Source organism: Typopeltis vanoorti, chromosome 22, assembly GCF_054136105.1.
Source record: "Typopeltis vanoorti isolate ZY-2024b chromosome 22, IOZ_Tvanoo_1.0, whole genome shotgun sequence".
In the NCBI taxonomy this organism is placed as follows: Eukaryota; Metazoa; Arthropoda; class Arachnida; order Uropygi; family Thelyphonidae; genus Typopeltis; species Typopeltis vanoorti.
The window spans coordinates 3,809,584-3,830,133 of NC_143570.1; the positions used below are offsets into that span (position 1 = coordinate 3,809,584).

Below are 20,550 nucleotides of genomic sequence, written 5' to 3' on the forward strand. Positions count from 1 at the left end.
AAAAGACACCAATCGCACTTCCAGTAATACAAAAGCCCAGTTAATGGATAAAATTAAAACAGTTTTTGCGGCCCTTCCCAGGGAGACTGTAGCATCAGCTTGTTCGAGGTTCCGAAGCAGAATTGAAGCTGTGATCGATGCTAATGGTGGTTATTTTGAGTAAATCTTGTTGATAGTATTGTAATTAACTCTGCCTGTAATGTTTTTTTTGTCAATTCATTAAATTTAATAGATACAAAGAAGATTTTCTTTTTCCTTACGAAACTGTCAAATTTATCCCGAACACCCTGTATATATATATATATATATATATTCTCCGAATAGAAGAGAGATGTGTAGTGATCACAGAAGATGAAATCTGAGTTTCTCTTAGGAAAAGCATGTGTAGTTTTACAGACTGGAGGTAGACATTGTTGAGAGCTGAACTACGAAACGAATATCTGTGAAGTAAATCTAGAATGCTTTGGGAGGTTTGCATTTATTCGTATGCAACTATTTCTCTTTGCTTGACGTTTAATGAATGTTATTTTAAGTTTAGTTGAAACTAGGAGGAAATGGACTTTTTTTCTTTCTTCTACATGGTCTCAAGTTTCTTGATCTTTGGTATGGGAAAGTATGTTTTTTCGGCCCGGAAAATCAAAATTTTCATCCTGTAAACTCAAGAGAATCGACGATAGAACTTATTTCAGACAACAATATATAGTGTCAAGATTAGCCACCACGAGATGGCGGAAGTTGTCTGCTGCCATACTCTCCTCCTCAGATGGTAACTGGAAAAATCACTAATAATCATGAGCCACCTGACTACAATTAGCAAAGGGTAGAGATTTGCTGCCCACTAGTCTCAAAAAGTTAGGGATAAACGGCCTCGCATACTCCCTTTGGGAAGAAAAAAGGTATTAGTGGATTTACTTATTTTTAATCGATTTCTTACTAGCCATTCATATAGCGAATTTCTCTCGACTTCATTGCAAATCGTTTGCTCGGAAAAGTCATTGCTATACCACTACTATACCTTTGTAGGAAAATCTATCAAAGAACAGTGGCGGCAACGTTTTTCGCTAAGTGACCTGGAATCCTCATAAATCGTTACTTTCTGTCCTATCTAGCTGGGATGTTTAATGTGTGTGTGTGTGTGTGTGTGTGTGTGTGTGTGTGTGTGTGTGTGTGTGTGCGTGTGTGTGTATATATATATATTAGGGTTACTAAGTAATTTTAGAGCTTGGTTATTTTACTCCTAATCCCAAGTAAGCTAAGCAAACAGTTAAGTTTGCACATGAACGTAGTTCAAGTCTAATATACATTATTCCCAAGTAAAAACTTATTTACATATCTATATATATATATACATATATATATACATATACATACACGCACACACTATACATTCGGAACGAAGTCAACGGGTACCCACCATAGGCAAGGAATGTGAACTTTTTTTCTTTCTTCTACAGGGTCCCAAGTTTCTCGATCTTTTGTATGGGAAAGTATGTTTTTCGGCCCGGAAAATCAAATTTTTCACCCTGTTAACTCAAGAGAATGGACGGTAGAACTTATCTATTTCAGACAATAATATATAGTGTCAAGATTAGCGGCCGCGAGGTGGAGGCAGCCGGTATAAATTGGAGGAATATGACGCTCCGAAGCCAGTGCGGTGTGCCTGAGTGAAATGCATGCGAGAAGGGAACTGACGGAGTTTGAAAGAGCTGTTGTGATAGGATGCCATGATGCAGGCATATCTGTTTGGCAAATTGGGCCATCCAAGTCAAAAATCAGTCCATACTGAGCTGGAAGCGTTGGAAGTCAACTACAAGTGCTACCCGCAATGGACGACCCACCACACTCATTGAACGTGAGTAAAAACGACCATTCATCAGCCGACACGTTGAATGCAGAGTTTCGAGCATCGACTTGAACACGCCACAAAAAACATTCAGAACCGAGAATTACAACATGAATTTCCTTGGTAATACTGCAACATGCAAGTCCTACATTGCCCGATCTAACATGCAGGGTCGTCTTCAGTGGTGCAAAGAGTGTGTACTGTGGGACGTGGAAGCTTGGATAGCTGTGTTTTGGAGCAAGAGTGCTACGAAGGAAAATATGTAAAAACCACCATTCGTCGATCGACACGCCGAATGCGGGGTTCCGAGCATTGAATGGAACACGAATCTGCACGAAACATTCAATCAATCTTCCCAAAGAAATACTAAAACAAACATTCCCCTTCACTTCGATTAAGTTTCAAATTTTTACCCCTAAATTTCACTATCCCAGTTCTACACATACACAAAAGGACAAAATCAGTTGAGTCGATCTCTGGAAATAAGTGCAAAATTTCAAAAGCACTTATTAAATATGCAAATGTTAAACTCATCTGCGGGAAAAGAGCACTAATCCACCTTCGTGCAGATCACCTGCCATTAATTTACTTTCAACACACACACACACACACACACACACACACACACACACACACAACACACACACACACACACACACACACACACACGTGTGTGTGTATGTGGTGTGTATGTGTGTATTGATTTCTTTCGGATAACAGCGAAATATGCGCGAGTTGAACATGTTGTTATCATGGAATCATGACAACACATCCATCTTAGATATGTTGTCATGATTCAAAGTGGTTGGATAAGTGGAATATTTGTATTCCACTTATCCAATACCATAAAATTATATAATCAATTAAATGAATACCACGCAAAAGTCAAAATATTTCGTTTTCAAATTTGCTTGGGTCACCTATGATCTCATAAAAATCGTCAAGGTTAAATGCTATTGAATAGTTTATAATTAAGAGCTTATCAAATTTTATTTAATTTATAAATAAAATAGATTATGTGTGAAAATTCTTTAATTGAAAAAAAAAGGAAAGTAATAAAATATTTTAAAAAGATAACGGAAAGCCACTAGTCAAGTTAGCGGTGCATTTTGTATGTACGTGAAAAATTCATAAATATCAATCTGCAAACAGTTCCAGAAAGTGATGCTCCTAGCGCTGGAGGTAATGGAGATATTAAAATTCCCTGAGACAAACGATTATTTTAATTATTGAGTTACTTTATCAAAATAGTGCCACAGAAAACAATAAATGATCAGTTTCAATATTTTTTAGCATAATATTTCGAATAAAGTATAGCTGTAGCATTAAGTGAAAAATTCTACATCGGATAAGGAGTGATAAACAGATGGATGATGAAAAGACCCCTCAACAAGATTAATGCTGTTAATATTTCTATGTAAATTAATCTGCAGCGAATAAAGGTGGCTAATATTATTCAAAGAATAACCAATATTGAGCGGCTCTTAGGATACGTATGATTGGGACTGTTGTTATCTGAAGTGCTAAAAATAAGAATTAAAAAATAAAGCACCGATTTTCGGAATAAATAAAAGCAAATGAAATACATCGGTTCGTAAAAATGCAAGGAGTAAAAGCCGCCAAATATTTTATAAGTTACCACATATATATATATATATATATATATTACTATTTTTTTTCAGGCGCAATAACGTCTAGCATTAGTTTGCGTAACTAGTAACTATTTCAGTCAGACTTTAAACTGATTAACTTTGTTCATGATTCCAATCTATATATTAATGATTTGCTAAATGAATAATAGACACAGATCGTCAAAATACTGCAGATTTAAATAAATTACACAACACAGTAATTTCATTAGTGTATCATAATTACATACAGATACCTCAAAAATTGGATAATATAAACACAATTTTTGCACCAATTTGCTTCTTCATAACGTGAAGATCAAATTTCAGTTTTATGAGCTATACATATTATAAAGTTGCATATCGAGGCAAATTAAATACTCTGTAGTTCAGAATGTGCATCCATAGATCAAGCATACATGCGAAATGCACAATTTTTTTAAAAAAACATCGACTATTTCGTAATATGAAGATCAATCAGCGAAGAATCTTCTGCAAAGAAACTTTGTTCGGTCATCAAATTTTTATTTACCGAAGAACAGAAGACGAGTATAAAAAAGTACGTCTGATTTGGTTTTGTATGTCTAGACGTATGGAACAAGTATGGTTCATTAGTGAATGAAAGAAAAACAATAACTATAAGAACACTTTGTTCTTGCAGCAAATGATACAATCTTCAGATAAAAAAGTTACTTGAACACATATTAATTACAACTAACAGTGAGATAAATGTCTGTGCCAAGGACAATGATTGGTCCAGCCAAGTCAAGGCACCAGACATCATGTGACTAAAGAAGCTAGCGAAGCAGACTGATATCGACATCCATACGAAAAAGTCGTGCATACCAATGTGTTACATGAAAGAGAAATGACTCTCTCCCTTGGCCTCAGTGTTACCAGCAAACTTGAAAGACCTGATCTGCAACCTGCCAAGACGACAGAGCTAACTAGCAGAAAAACTCTGCCTTTAAACATGTAATAATATTTAGATTAAATTAGTCATTAGCTATAATGTATTTGTACCTAATAATATTCCATTGGACGACACTGCATTTACCTTGGATGCAGTAAATCAATCCCAGTAAAACAGTCATAGTCATGCGATTACCATGGACATAACTTCAATGTATCATCAAACAAATTTTAAAAAAAATGATCGGAGGAAACAAAAAAGTTGGAATTCTTCCCTAGTTATGATCCTTTCTGGCGTTCTTGTACAAAATCTTCAAAGACGCAACTTTAAAATCAAAGTTGGGCTATGGCAAAACCCGGAACGGAAGTACAGTACATAATCTCCCATCGACTGAGATATTCATATTGTTGCGCCATGATAATATCATTAATCAGCACAGCAGTTGCACGTTTTCATCTTGTAAATCTGACATCTTGTAAATTGGTTTAACAACGATCCGTATATCAAACAATACAATTAATAAAATGTAAGGACACATTTTATTAATCCAATAAGGATTATCCATCAAGGTCTGGCGCTGTTACAAGTGTGCAGGCAGATGGACAAATAATATGAAATAAGTTCATAGAAAAATTACTCTTGCAACAGCCTGCGCACACACACACACACACACACACATATGCACGCACGGAATGCGTGCAATTCTCAATCTAGAATAGATTGGGAACTGCACGCATTAGAATCTAAAATTGCACGCAATAGAATCTAAAATTCCTTGCTTCTAAGTCACTGTAGCTAATAACGGGCCTTGCACACCGAACTTCTTGGATTCTCTGGAGTCCCCATTTCACAATTAAACTACTCCCACCAAAAGATTAAAACTAGTGTTGTGGTTGGACCTAGGATCGGATAAAGACAATGCTACAGATGGGCGGGTCGAACAGACAAAGCTATTTGTTCACTCTTTTTTTTTTGAGGGGGGGGGGAGAAGAAACAGCCATTTTGGTCATATAATCATTCCAATATGAGATCGAATGTATATACCGTGGCGTACTCAGCATTTTCTTGAGGAAGGGGAAGCATCATTTTCTTTATATTAACTATTTGTACAGTTAGCTACAAATATATTCAACAGAACGACGAAACCGACAAAGTGAGTGAAAAACGGGAAAGGGGTGCTAATTTGATGTAGTGGTCTTTCAGCAGAAACATGAAATCCTTTGGTCCATACCGACTGGACTATTTCCCGATAGGCGTATACGCAGATTTTAAATATTCCTTTTATGGCTAGTTTTAATTAACTGGTATCAAAAGTAATCTTCAACAAAGTTGTTGAGCACCTTATCTTCTTCAAACAATTTCAGTTTTAGTGTCAAAGCAAAAATATGTTAAGTGCATACAAAATGAAATTAGTTCGCAATCCCTACCTACCCGATTGACACACACACACACTTCCCATTTCGAAAACATCAACATCGATCTACGTATTGCTATCCCTGAAGCACAATTGATGAATCCAAATAATATATACTTCCTTATAATACATGTTTCATACTGTTTATTTTGAATACGCATATTTTGTAATTACACAGGAAAGAAAAATATATACATCTTAATACATTTTCTGTTTATAGTTCGTCGATATGGTGCCTGTGTAGCCTTGTGAAATGCGTTTGCTTCCATAACGCTAGGCCGTCGAAGAAAAACCACTAGGTTTGGTTCTAGACCGCGGCTATTGGAACTTTTTCTAGGCTTTTCTTGAGTTAGTTGATCTTTGGTAAGGGGAAGTAGGATTTTTATTCCTGAGATTCGAGTTTTTATCTGCAACTTCAAAAAATCGACTGTAGAACTTGTGTTACTTCATAAATAAATACCTGGTGCGATTTAGAGTCACAAGAGGCGGCAATTGTCATTCCCCGAAAGCCTTGATTCACTGATAGTTTCGAGTTCGGCTATCGCTGAAGGCTGGAGATTGGCTGCCCACTACTAATGTTAATCCTCGTACGCGTGCTATTAATCTGCTCTAACATAAAGTTATTCACGGTATTTTGTAGTATAGCTGTCTTCCAAAAGCTGAAGATAGTGTTTTTAAATTATGATTAAAGTAATCATCGCGAGAACCATATAGGCAATTTTAAAATGTTTCCTCCTCGAAGTAACGAGATGTAAAATAAAATAAAAAAATAACGGATGTGACTTCAGACCTAACTCGTTGAAATGTTTAGTCTATATTATTTTTCAATTTCTATGAATGCTAAATTTATCTTTCGTTTTACTCATCTGAAAATATTATTTAGCATATTCATTTGTCTTTATCTTCCACAATTAGCGTTTAATCGCTGCAACAGTTGACTGATTAAGTTACATTAAATTTAAAAGTTTCGTGCCAAAATAACTTATTAAACTAGAAGAATAGTTAAATTATTTCTGTCACAAATTTCAACTTTTCCTTTGTGGGAATGATAAAAACATTAATATACCCGCTGCGGCTGTGGAATTAACTACTGCATAAACAGAAAGCTAGTCTCTATGCAAAATAATCCATCCTCCAGACAGTTTTATTCCACGCGGCTATTGCTGCGCTGAAAAATAGTCTAACCATTAGCGAATAACCAGTGAAACCAGCTGTCTAGACAGATTACCGTAATCAATTAACTGAGAGGGTCTACTTCACAAAATGATACTTATAAAAAGACTGTACTAACCTGAAGATTCCAGTTATATTAATTTGAAATATCTTTTCAAATTATACTTTATTAGGCTGGCTGCTGTCTATTTTGCGATTTATTTCTCGGCTAGTTTAACAAACAGCAAGGTTTATCCGAGTCAAAAACTCGCCTTGAGAAAAGCAGCTCAGGCTTTGTGTCAGTTCATTACACGAGAAACTCTTTGATCCAATATCTCAGTGAAAAATTCACATCAATCAGATTAACAAAAGAACCTGAGATAGTTTCAAGACAAAATGAATTTCATTTTTCCCACTTTCACAATTCTTTTAAGTTTTTCAGTCGTTATGTATTTTAATAAGGAACAATTTAATCAGAAAATATATCATAATAAACAGGTAACAAAATGAAATGTGTCGCATCTTTTTTCCTACCTCGTATCCTTCCCCCCCCCCCTACTCTATTAGTATAACACCTACATTACTATACGGTGTCATTTTCTAGTTTAACTAGAAACAGCAGCACTCGTTATTAATTCTTTTCAACTACCGGCAGCCTTTTGGTTAGTGATAATCAAATAAGCATGAAATCACTGCTTTCGATGCCTGAATTTTAACCTCAATTTTTCCTTCTTTTAATCTTCAGAAAAATAATAATTCATAAATAAGGAATTCGTGACGTTCCGTTTCACGTCTGCAATACAGTGATCCCTATAAAAAAAAAAAAAAAAAAAAAAAAAAAAAACATTATAGTAAATAGATAATAATTTACGTAATTATTACGCAAAATACACGTTATACAACTTGTACACTTCAGAAAGCGTAAACGCACAACTTATTACGTTCATACATTTTAAGAAAAAGTAATATTCGAAAATGATTCATTATCATAACAAATATATAATTGCTAAATACCAGCGTTCCTTTTCTCTTCTTTTACGGTCCCCTGTAGTTCCGTAATCAAAACAACAGCATACTGTATACACAGTATAAATCATTGCACATATGCTGTGCTATACACACGAGTTCAGATCTGACTCACAGGAAGAACTTGGAGAATGAAGAAGGGGAAGAAAGCGAACCTTTTGCAGTCTAAAGGTGAGTAGCAGAACCATTTATTATTGAGGTCACCATGTATTTGTTTGAACGTGGGATGATGATCAAATGACCTCACTGACCCCACTTATGAAAAGAAAAATTACTTAATAATGAAAATAAGGTTTCTAAGAATACCTTGTAATCAGACGTAGAATTTTGCATATATTTAGAAAGGACAACAACAGTAGGAAAGAAATCAGTCAAAACAACACATCACGAACAGTGGAATGGCTTGTTTAACATAGTTCGCTGACTGCATAAGCCGTTCACTCTTAGTTCGAGACAGCCTGTCTTGTTTACAACGAAATGCAGACAGGGCGGATGTTTGTCTCCTGGACTGAGGCGACAGGGGAGAGAATGGGGGGGGGGGGGGAATGGGAAGGTCGAGTAACGTGAATTACTGATAACTTATGACAGTTTCGGTTGATTCCTATGCCATCCGAAATGCTTGAGTTTTTTGTTATTTTATACACATTTCTTGAAGAAATCGAAAGTGTTGGAAAATAATTCTTCTGCATATGTTTAATACGTGCAAATTATTCGACCTTTTAATTTAAGATGCAAACAAAACATGAAGGTAAAAAAGGTTCAAAGTTTCTTTGGTGCCTGTAAAAAACATCAGTTGTTACGGTGAAGCGAATATTAAAGAAATAATACCTAGAGAATCGGATAAACCGAATACAAACACCAGAATTTAATGAAATGTAGACTAACTATTCAGAACCGCCAAAGAAGCATTCTGTGAAAGTTATCGACCATCGACTAAAAATAGCGTGCAAATCAATGAGGTTTACTTTTATTATATTTTAAAATCATATTTAGTGCAGGGGCGACCGGTGCATAAGGGGTGTATAGCACCCCCAATTTCTCTCCATACATAAATATATTTATTAATTTATTCATATTTGCTTGTAATATTTAATTTTATCATCAGCAATCCTATACAATTCTCTTATTTTGTATTAAAAAATAATAAAAATCCATCTTGTAGCACTTAGGAGGGCGCTAGCAGCACTGTTTACCACAGGGTCATATATTGTCACGCGCACAAGCATATGCACGTCATAGTGAGATGCGAGCTATTAGCGTAATGCGGCACTGTCCCTCGTGCAGTTCCACTGTTGTTTATATAGTTTGATGCAGTAGAAGAGTGTTCGTAGTGCTTATCGTGTTTACTCCGTCTCTTTTGGACATTACAAGTAAAGACATAAAACAGTCGTTATAGTTATTGTTTTAGAACATTATTGGGGTTATGATAATGGATTTTATTTTTAAGTAATTTTGAATTATACTAAACTGTGTAATTTTATGATAATAAACAATATTTTATCATGTTTAATTTTTTTTAATTTTCACCACAATTTTGATATTTTATCCATACACGTATACACTGTGCTTACAGTGTGTATGTATATTTCGAAAGTTGCAGCACCCCCACGATTTCAAGCCATGAGCTGCCACTGATTTAGTGCCTCAGGTAATCCAAGTTTTTAATTTCGGAAATTACCCAATTGTGCTTTATTCTCGAGCGCGCTTCAGTGCAACTAAATTAAGAACCTAATCCAGAAAGTAGAATAACGCAATACAAGTTATATTAAATTTATCTGACAACTAGTTAAAGCGAATTCAGAAAGACAGCAAGTTCAAAGAATTCAAGCTACTGTGCATATTATTCCTTTCATCGAATCATTAAATGTGTGAAAGCTTCGATTTATCGTCTATGGTTAGTGATAACTGCACTAAATTCAGCTAAGCGGTAACATTCAGTCTTAGCTTGAAGATATCGAAATAAGCTAATCTGCTTAAGTAGATCATGTGACACAGGTATACTCCAACTATAGAAGTGACAGCTCATGAGATGATATCTGTTGGTGCGTCACTGGAATCCATACAAAATAATAAATAAATGAAAGCACAAATCCTGCCTCCAAAAGAATCATGTTAAAAGAGGCACATGCAATGTCCTTCTTGTTTTTGTTTGATGTGTTTTTTTCCTTTCTAGGGAGTCGTTTTTATAATAAGGACAAGAAATTACGTAATGCATATCACTTAAAGACTATATTATGAAAAGTAATATATTTATGGGGAGAAAAACGTGATAACACATGGAATCTGCTATGTGACAAAATATGAAAACTATTTTATAGTAATTAGATTATTCTGAAGAAAATGAAAAAGAAACAAAAAACAAGAACGTAGCAATTGCCGGCCAAGGTGCAAAGTGATTCACGTACAATACCGCCGTAGCCATGGACGTTTGTGATTTTTTTTTGGGGGGGGGAGACAAATTTTACTGCCCGTGGCTTGCAAAAATTTCCACATTTGCTCTATAGAGCAACATTCGGGATTATGTAAAACATTAATTTAAAATATTCAGGAAAAAAATTATTTTTCCTTTCCTTCTCTCGAAATTGAAAAAAGAAAATTCATAGGTCTGCTGGACTCACAGCTGATCACATAGAAGAGTGAAATATCGCTTTGTAGGAGTCAGCGCTGCTGTACCTTTAGACACCTACAATCGATGTTTCGAAACATTTTATGAACAATGTAAACGTTGTATTGAGTTAAGGGAAAATCACACTGAAAACAAATGGCTCATCTTCCTGTTATTGCTGTTTTACTTTTATACGAATTTTGTTTCTTTATTTAACGGAACACTGTGCACTATTCCACGTAACATATAAGTCAGTCTTTGTGTGGTTACTGTCTACTAGGGCATCCGGACATATTTGAACGCAATTTTTGTCTCGCAGGGTTAGTTTGCTTATTACACAAGTGCAACACAATGCGGAGGCATAACGAGCTTACGAAAGCTTTAGTTTATTAATTTATTTGGCACCAGATGAAGGACCAGTTATTTAGAGCACAATGTGTTAACGTTGCATAACTATATTATATATTATAGGTTACAATGCTGAATTACAAAGTAGGAAATTGTGATCAACTTAGAAGAATACTATGTTTGGTCCCGTGGTATCAGTTACTGAACGGGGAAAAAATGTCATTAATGCATGGGAATCTTTGAAAAAAGTGCTTAAATGAGGCGGCATCTCAATGTATCCTTAGTGTTCGAAGAATAAATAGGTTGGGAGTGAAATGGATGTGCAACCATGTTAAGCAAGAGAACCACAAGAAGATGATCTGGAAAGATTATCATGAGAATAAGAGTTAGAGGAGTTATGAAATATATAAAGCTCAGGCAAGAAAAGTAACGAATATTGTGCTAAAACGGAGTATGAAAACAAATCGGCCATGCAAGCTAAAAGCAATCCAAAAGAATTTTATCGTTATGCCGCAAGCAAAAGAAAGAATGAATGTGGAAGAATAACTTTATTGAATGCAGATGGTACAAGAGTGTCGGAAGCTAAGGAGATTGTTCAGTTAATGAGTGCTCACTTTGCTAAGATATATCAACCAGGTGTATGTAGCATGGTGCACAGTGCTACTGCTACGTTGGATGAAGAGTTAGAGGTTCATGAAAATGAGGTTGAAGAGCTCTTGCATAACCCGGATAACAATTTGTCAATAGGGACAGATGGAATATCAGCCCGTCTGCTAAAGGAATGTTCAGCTGAATTGGCTACGCCTTCACATTTGTATAACTTGAGTCTCAGCTCAGGAATGATACCACAGGAATGGAAGGAATGTATGATAGTTCCATTGCATAAGGGTGGTGCAAAAACTGATGCGTCTAACTATCGACCTATTAGTATCACTGGTGTGGTAGTGAAGATTTTAGAGAAGTTGGTAAGAACTCGCATACAGAAATGGGTAGACAAGCATTCTATACTCTGCAGGGAACAGCATGGGTTTACTAAAGGAAGGTCATGTTTTAGCAATTTGCTCATATTTTATAACAATGTTATGGCCTAGTTGGATAAAAGGAATGGATACGCTATGATAATGTTGGATTTTTCTAAGGCATTTGATAGGATACCACACGACAGACTGTTGGGTAAACTGGAGAATATGGGATTGGAACATAATCAATGACTTGGATCAGGGGATGGTTGAGAGACAGATATCAAAAAGTGGTGTGAATCTGCCAGATTTAAAGTAACCAGTGATGTACCTCAGGGTTCAGTCCTTGCGCCATTATTGTTCAATCTATACATTAATGACATCAAGAAGGGTCTATCATCAGATTTCTAATTGTTTGCTGATGATGCGAAGATAGGCAGGGCAATCAGGGATGCTACTGATATTCAGCAATTACAAAATGATTTGAATAGACTGGAAATCTGGGCAAAAGAAAATGGCTATCAGTTTAATGTTAGTAAGTGTAAATTATGCATTTTGGTGTGGTTAGAGTTCCAGCGGCATATTATATGTGGGGTTATGCTACAAGAAACTGAAGAGGCAAGGGATCTTGGTGTATTGGTTGAGAGGAATTTAAAGTTCAAAGATCACATAGCAAAAGTTGCAAATACAATTCAGAGGATAATTGCTATGTTAAAGCGAACCTTGACATGTAAGGATAAGGAAGTAATTTTGCCTCTTTATAAGGCTTTGATAAGAGCATGCGCAGATTTGGCCTCCCGGGTTCCAAGGGGATAAACAAGCTGTGGAAAGGGTGCAAAGAAGAGTTACAAAGATTATATCCGGATTATGGGATTTAGATCATGAGGACAGATTGCGAGTATGTGGATTGCAGACTCTGGTTAACAGGAGAAAGAGGGGTGATATGATAGAGGTCTATAAACTTTTGAATGGGTGTTATAGCATTTCAAATGAAATTTTCCGTTATATGGAAGGCGGGGAGAGAACACGGGGGCATCCATGGAAGTTAAGGTTGTTCTCAGTCAAGAAAGGGGTAAGAGCTAGGTTTTTCTCCCCGAGAGCAGTGAGTGAGTGGAATAATTTGCCCTTAGGGGTAGTGAGTGCGCATCTAGTGTAAATGAATTTAAGAGAAGGTATGATAATTTACAGCCTCTCTCGAAGAGTCCTTGACTCCCTGAAGGTCTCAGATAATAATCATACAAACCATTACTAATAGGTTGTTGAGCTAGTTCTAGGCTCAACACTATTTGATTGCAGCTTAATTTTCATTACTTTATTTGAAAAAAAAAGTTATGATTTCTTTATTGAGCGGTGGACGGTTTTTATTAGCAAAACGATTCGAAATCACATTAATAATTCCTTCCGCGCTCGGTAGAATTTAATAAAATTGCAATGAAAAATGAAGTGTCGCTGTTTTCTATTTGCTCACATCACTTTCGTTTCTTTTGTGTAGTTCATTTTAAACTATGTCTCATGCCATCGAACACTTGTACAAATAAGGACAGATACATTTTGTTATATTTGTTAATATTTGTATTGTAAAACAGAACCGAAGCATTACAGACGTTATCATAAATGCGCATTTTATTCCTCTGGGAAAATTTTACGATCAAGATAAACCACACAAGGTTTGCTAAACGGATTGAACAACTCAAGAAATAGTAACAAAAAATTTTTTCTCAGTGTTGTTCTAATGGTGTGGCGTATAAAGCACAAATAGCAATGGAGCAGATGGCTATTTTTGTGGGGCTAGCACACAAGACTAAACCATTACGAAAATAAAGTTTCCTACCCAAATATTATACCTGCCATATAAGAGGGAGGTCTGGAAAGTTCTGATAAACACCTAGAACAAAAATATTAAAGCAACTGATATAATCTATAGTGCTTGGAAAGAAGTCAATGGACACCATAGTTTGAGGAACAAACAGCCGTTATGCCCACCTTAATAAGATGTCGGCGCTCCTTTCACAGCGATGACTGCAGCAATCCTACTCACAAGCGTATGATGGCGATCAATGGGATTTTGGACCATTCTTCCTGTAGGTATATAATGAGGGCGTGAACTGTTGTGGGGCGGACGTCCCTTGACCTCACTCTAAGCTTCAGTTCATCCCACCGATGTTCAATAAGGTTAAGATTAGTGCCCTGTGGAGGCCAGTCAAGTACTGTATTGTCATTCATGTCCACAAACCACACAGTTACAGCAGCAACCTTATGACATGGTGCATTGTTTTGCTGAAAAAGACAATGGCCAGTTCCGTAGAATCACAAAGTAGGAAGGATTGCATTGTCCAGAATGTGCAAATATCTCTCGGAGTTCAATGTTCTCGGCACCACAAACAGAGGTCCGAGACAAAACCTAGAAAAACAGGACTATACCATCACACCACCACCACCTCGGAATTTCATGGTCGGCGTTACGCACTCTGGTAAGAGACGTAAACCGGGCATCCGCCACACCCGCCGTCCATCTGCTCAGTAGAAGGTGTAGCGTGATTCGTCGCCCCATAACACAGCTAACCTTATCCTAAAATTATGCTTCTGAAAGCCAAGAATAGATGGCAGGTCATGGGCTTGTAAGTACCGCGGATTATTAGTATTAATGTTTTTAAATGTAATATTATAAATAATATAGAGTATACATAAATCCTTTGATAGAAATGCCATTACCCAAGCAAAGTAAGCAGCACTGTGTTATTCCGACTTTTAGGCAATCAAGAGGTAGATGGGTCCTAGTTACTGCCGAACTTCATTGCATTTCTGTAGTGTGTTATACGAGAAACGCTGGCTGATTGGATTATACCGACATCATAAGGCTATGAGGTCGGTATACATAATTCTTTTCCTACCTACCTTTTATCTCAACAAATAACTGATGGGATTTTATTCAAAGGCTATGAGGCCGGTATATTTTTTTATTTTTGAGTTTTAGGAAGGGAAAAAGCTTGATCCTTCGTATGAGATTGAGTAACTGAACTTAATTTTTTATATCTTTTTATGCGGCTTCCACCCACGAAGGATTATTCCACACCTATAGCATATTCTTACCGTCGGTGGATTGATTGTTTTTTTTTTTTCATTTTTATAAATTTTATGTATGTTCTGTACTTTTTATTCATTTTACCAAGTCCGAAGACCCTGCTAGAGACCAAACACGGAACTTTTTCAAGCCATTTCAGGCCTTCAATAAGCGGGGAGGTGGTCCCACATAGGACAATGATCAACAAGCTCCGGGTTCATCTTCCACCCAAAGACAACACAAACCACAAACATCCATTAATGTCCACAGAGGGACTCGAATCGGGAGCTTGTTCGTTGGACAGTAAAAATATAACTACTCGGCCCACCAGGTCGGCATTTGAAAATTCTTTATTTTTTTTAAAATTTAATTTAATTTTTTTTTATTAAGACGAGATTTGACAAACAAAAGGCGATTTGCAGCTCTTAATTTCTGTTGTCAATTTTGTTGAGTTGCAAAGCCATAAAACCGAGATTTTTTCCGAAGAGTAACGACCACACTGCAGAATAGATTTTTTCCAATTAACTTATGAAGTAATTCTACTCTTTTCCTACCCACCTTTCATCTTAACAAATAATTGAAGAGATTTTATTCAAATCGCTTCCTATAGCTGATCATCAATCTTGGCATGGATCTTACATCTTCAGTAGGTCCGTTATTCATTTTTGAAGTAGCAGAAATGTGGATTTTAAAGTGGGTAGTTAAATAGCAGCATAAACTGGTCGTGCCACAGTACCGTTATCAGATAACTGTTAATCTGAGGTTCTCTAGGACGTAAGCTTCCTCGAATCAGCAGCTTCTTATATAAACAGCTATTTATCACGAGAATATGTAGGAGGACAAGTTCAACCATATCACATTTTACCATAGCTATAGAGGCCATTGTTTGTACTCAAGTGGGCCAATGGATGTGCATAGACAGATGGAGTAACCGAGCAGTTTATTTCTTTACTATCCTGACAGGTGAATATAAAATGAGTCTCTTATTTTTTTCTCGTGATCTCTCATAAGCTGTCTATTGCGATAAAGAGGGATTATTTTCCATTCATATCTGTACTTTTTAGATGAGCAAAGAATGACGAAAATGTCCTTAACAGTGTTAACTCTTCTTTTCTCCTTTTGTATTACTTACAGTAGCGATCTGCTGGTGTGATCTTTGTTTCATTTCAAGTCTAGCGATAAGTATGAGCTGTTTGATATTCTTCCTGCGCATAATGTGCTATTCTCTTTCTATGCTTTTTTTTTTTTCAAAAATACGTCAAACTTATAAAACTGCACAAAAGTTCAAATCCAACACTTTATATATTTTCATAAACATTTCGTTATTTTGCTTAATTTTTAATCCATATAAGGCTATGAATACTGAAGAACATATCACTGAAGATGTTTCACTCAAAGGGAAAATAAATGATCTAGTGCTATTCATATGTTAGCTAAAAAAGTGAAGAAATCGTCCTTAAAGCATGCTTTTATTGAATTGAACATTCAGAATTATTTTGTAATATTTGATATTTTAAGGTATTCTCCACACACACACACATCCAAAGGGTAGAGGATATGATATCTGCCCTTTTATGTAAATCCCTAGCAAATTCAAGGGAAGAATCTCGAAACTTCCCAGTAACAAAGCTTTTTCAGATCCGTCCGTGGATATCAATTATTTTAGAATTTGAGATTTAATTGGCATGAATGTATTCACAAATTATATAAAGTTAGAACTTGTGAGCTGTTATTTATGTCTCTTAAATTATCCTAATCATACTTACAATGCGTTTTCAGTGGAAAGGACTTCAGAACAATAAAGACAATTATGGTGAATATGCACTAGCTTTTCAGTACAATGTTGTTAATGGAAATTTCGCAAATGATCAGATTTTCAAACTGATAACCATCAAGTATTTTATGACTTGCGATAACAGTTCTAGATTATTTGTATTAAACAAAATACTTGATAACAAACTATCACATGCATAACATTATTTTTTTTTCAGGAAAGCCAGTTGGACTTTAATGTGCATTTCAGGGCTAGAGAAAGGTTAAAATTCATTGCTTTGCATAAAGAACACTCCTCAGTCAAATTAGGAAAGACAAGACGCTTAGTTATTTTTTTAACTGTTTTCACATTCCAAAATTAACTTTCAGTCGTGAAAGAAGTTTTGACTTAGGAATAAAAGTATAAAGTTGATAACGATGCAGGTTTTCCATTTCGTCACACAAAGGAGAGAGGTGGAAAACAATTGCAAAGGAGGATGCATATTTGAGAAGTTAAAGCCTCATTAGGAAGAATGCCTAAAACAGAAGTGTTGTTCCTGTTAAGGAAGTTCCATCCAGAATAAAACGTTATATTTTAATAAGACTCGATCACATACAAATTTTCAAAATGCGTCAAGAAATTTATGAAGAAAATGGCATTAAATGCTTATTGTGTCCAGAAAATGAGTGCACCTACATCTAATAGAAAATCCTTCAGTTATAGGCAAAACTCGGAAAAACTGATTGTACGACTAAAGCCAATCTGATAAGCTCAGTAACGCCTATAGTTCTTCAATGACAAAACTCAGATATTTCAATACAAAGGAAGCAGAGAGAGAAAGAGAGAGACTTAAGTTATACAAAAGAACTATGTCGATAAAGAAATAACTCGTGATGTATACATAATCGGTAATAATAAATTAATATGTGGATATTTGCCGAAACTCATATTTTTAGTGTGTAATTTTCTGTTAAATTCAAATGTCATACATATAATAACTTAATGATTATTTGTTCTTGTTATTCTCTGAATGTGTCAGCTACCGAGAAAAGAATTAAACTGCAGTTTTGTGTTCGACTTTGCTTCTGTCAACTGTATCTATGATTTTGTGGCAATTTTCATTTCACTTGATTTTTCATCCCATCGTTTTACAGTTTTTCAACTAAGAGAGTTTCACTTATTCAGTTGTCACTCTGAATGAATTCTGCTTGCCTGGTGACAAAAAAAAATCTGTAATAAAGGACATCCCCAGGTGAACAGGACATAATGCAAAATGAAGGTTGCAAAGGATAACCTAATAAGCTGTTTTTAGATAACACATTTTAGGTTGATATAAGAACATTTTTTTGAAAAACAAACTGCATTTCACTCTTATGGATTTGTCAATACGTGCTTCATGTAAGTGAATAACGGCATTCTCGTGTTAATCCACTGTCACGTGATTCCTTTAGTCTGAAAAACTTGGGTTCGAATCTAATCTAAGACGCGAAGAACCTTTGTGAGGGTTTTCCAAACGAAGATGAGTTAGTCGGTCTCATACAGAGCTGATAACGGTTTTCCTCATGGAAACTTGGATTTTTAATAGAGGAAAATAGACAAACTGACCCATAGAACACACGCAATTAATAATAGACAAAATACATTGGCTTTACAACTTTAGTTGCTTCGGTCATAAATGTAAACACCACTTTAATAAGAAAAATAATAAATAAATAATTTTAATGAGGATAAATGTAACATATCACATTGAAAAGTGGACATTTATATTTTGGTAAAAGATCAAGAGATGTAAGAATGATAAGAAATAAAAATTTTTGTAAGTGTGTGACGTGAATGCAAAGTGCTTTGTGTTTCTCACTCATTCAGCACTAATGATCATCCCAAGTCAAACGCTTGTTGTGAAACTAACAGTCAGGAGAGTGAGTTCTAATCGCACAGTTGTATTTATGTTTTTGCAAGTGTTTAGCGACGATCTTTGCTCCAATGCGAGTCTGTCACTCTGATTATAAGAAGCACGGAGTGGCTTGGAAAGAGTTCCACACACACACACACACACACACACACACACACACACACACACACACACATATATATATACTGTATATATATTTCGTGAACTAAATGGCAAAGAAAATATGAAGGTAAAAAGTGTTGTGAAAAGGAAATTAATCCTGATTTCTGTATTATTTCAAATGAAATATCACTATTAAATTTAGTTTAGTATAAGATTCTTCTTGCTCCTCCCCCCCCCCCCCAGTATCAGAGCAACTCGAAGGCGAGGGGGTGACTCTTTCCTCTCAAACTGTAGTTTCCACTATCTACTAAAAAAACGGCTGAATTCAGGTCAAGGAGTGGTGGTTGACATTTGACGAACTTAACTATTGAAACCGAATGAACTCTAACCAACCTAAACATACATGCCAGCTCGACCGTCGCCCGGTCAAACAAGAGTCGCGCCCACTATTAGGGAACCAAGATAGTGAATGCGAAAAATATGCTATTGGAACAAAACATCACCTAATAGACAGGAAAAACATAACAAGCATAGGAACATGGAATGTAAGAAGCATTGGAAGTTCTTCACCAGGAAGGAGCATTGGAAATACTACTGCATGCCGATGGGAAGTGATTGGACCTTGCGAAACCAGATGGACTGGAAAAGGAGAATTCCACCATGGACAGTACAAAATCCTAACTTCAGGCAGGGAGGACAACAAACACCAAGAAGGAGTAGCACTTATACAGGGTGTCTCAAAAAATGTATACACACTTCAACAGCTGATAACTCACTTAATTTTCGTTATTTTGCAGGTTTATCGGACTTGAAATAATGGCTGAAACTAGACTAAGCATTGAGGAAAGAAAATTTATCCTAAAATGCTACTGGAAGTGCAAAGACAGTTTAGAAGAGAATTTCAACGAAATCCACCTACGAGACTTACTATCACTCGAATTAGAGATAAATTTGAAGATGGAACTGTTCAAAATGTCCACGAACAGCTACGAGGCCCGCAACAGAAGAAAGGATGATTGAAACGTATCGTCAAAGTTCAAGAAAACCTGTGCGACAAGCGGCTCGTGAGATAGCAGTATCAAAATCAAGTGTCTATCGCATGTTGAAGGGCAGTCATTGGAAAAGTTACATTCCAAGAAGAGTACACGCTCTCAACGAAGATGATCCGGATAGGAGAATGCAATTTTGTGAGTGGTACTTGGAAAAATGTGAAGAGGACGCACAATTTCCAAGACGAATTGTGTGGAGTGATGAGGACACATTTAAATTAAATGGGTCAATTAACCGGAACAATTGCACTTACTGGGCAGCACCTGAGAATCCGAATGTTATGGAGGAACATCATGTAAATTTACCAGGAGTGACGGTGTGGTGCGACTTATCAGCACACGGATTAATTGGACCATTCTTTTCCGACGGTACTGTAACTGGTGCCAATTACTTGAACTTGCTGCATGAAGCTGTCATGCCATGTATTCAAGAGGACTTTGAGGATGAGGACTTTTATTTTCAACAAGATGGGGCACCCTCACACTATCATCGAGACATGAGGGCCTATCTTGATGAGACTCTACCCAACAGATGGACTGGAAGAAGAGGTTCTGTAGAATACCCCCCGCGTTCACCAGACCTCACGCGAATGGACTTCTTCTTATGGGGATTTATCAAGTTTACACTTCAAAACTGGCAACAGTCGACGACTTGAAAGCAGCAATCGAAAGAGAATGCCAGCTACAAGACAAATGATGCTCAGTGTTTGCAATTCCATTGCTGCACGTTATCAGCGGTCCCTGGACCAGAACGGTCATCAGTTTGAATACAGACGTTGAGGGAT

General features: G+C 36.2%; 1 protein-coding gene and 1 long non-coding RNA gene across 3 annotated transcripts in view; one reads left to right on the plus strand and one right to left on the minus strand.

The window, feature by feature from the left end:
- The window catches only part of LOC150094118 (uncharacterized), a 434,551-nt gene that overhangs the window by 321,309 nt on the left and 92,692 nt on the right, over positions 1–20,550 (minus strand). The window lies entirely within an intron of this gene.
- The window catches only part of LOC150094120 (uncharacterized), a 38,065-nt gene continuing 25,625 nt past the window's right edge, over positions 8,111–20,550 (plus strand). Inside the window, exons 1-2 of the long non-coding RNA XR_016550256.1 lie at positions 8,111–8,147; positions 14,641–14,753. This is a non-coding gene — a long non-coding RNA (uncharacterized LOC150094120). The remainder of the gene's footprint in view (positions 8,148–14,640; positions 14,754–20,550) is intronic.